This window comes from Benincasa hispida, unplaced genomic scaffold, assembly GCF_009727055.1.
Source record: "Benincasa hispida cultivar B227 unplaced genomic scaffold, ASM972705v1 Contig446, whole genome shotgun sequence".
Classification (NCBI taxonomy): Eukaryota; Viridiplantae; Streptophyta; class Magnoliopsida; order Cucurbitales; family Cucurbitaceae; genus Benincasa; species Benincasa hispida.
The window spans coordinates 1,014,047-1,014,786 of NW_024064858.1; the positions used below are offsets into that span (position 1 = coordinate 1,014,047).

The 740-nt window shown below is 42.4% G+C and overlaps 1 non-coding gene across 1 annotated transcript; it reads right to left on the minus strand.

The window, feature by feature from the left end:
- Positions 1-366: 366 nt before the first annotated feature.
- On the minus strand, positions 367-473 carry LOC120069515. The gene has a single exon (XR_005479564.1). It is a non-coding gene; the product is annotated as a small nucleolar RNA R71 (small nucleolar RNA).
- Between the last annotated feature and the right edge of the window lie 267 nt (positions 474-740).

Consider the following 740-nt stretch of genomic DNA (forward strand, 5'->3'; position numbering starts at 1 on the left):
TAGGCCCATTAGAGACTATGCATCGCCAAACCTCTATGATTTCTCTTCGGGAATCATGAAATCTGCCCTTGACGGAAGCAGATTCAAAATGAAACCGGTGATGCTGCAAATGATCTAGAATGAAGGTCAATTTAGAGGAAGGCATGGCGAGGACTCGCACGCCACCTCCGAAGTTTTCTTGAAATCTGTAATACTTTTGTGTTCCCGAACATCTCTGCCGAAGAAGTTTGACTAACGTTGTTCCCATTTTCTCTCTGTGATCAGGCTAGGAAATGGGCATATTCTTTCGAGCCGAGAGAGATCACTTCTTGGGAGCAGGTAGTGGAGAAATTTATGAAGAAGTATTTTCCATCTACCGAGAACGAAAGAAGAAGGAAACTGATTACAATTTTTGAACAAGACTATGACGAATCGCTCAGCGATGCTTGGGCGAGTTTCAAAAGGTTGATGCGAGATTGTCCGCATAATGGGTTACCAAACTGCCTTCAAATGGAGATTTTCTATCATGGTTTGAATCCCGCTTCGCAGACCGTTGCCAATGTGGCAGCCACTGGTGGTTTGCTTGACAAAACATACGATGAGGCGAAGAATATCTTGGATCGCATCTCTAAGAATCATGAAGATTGGAGAGAGAATGACCAGAGATTGAGAGTCAAAGATTCTGATGCAAATAACGATGCTATTGTTTAATTACAAAACCAAATGACCACAATGATGAATTTAATCCAGAGAATGGCGAT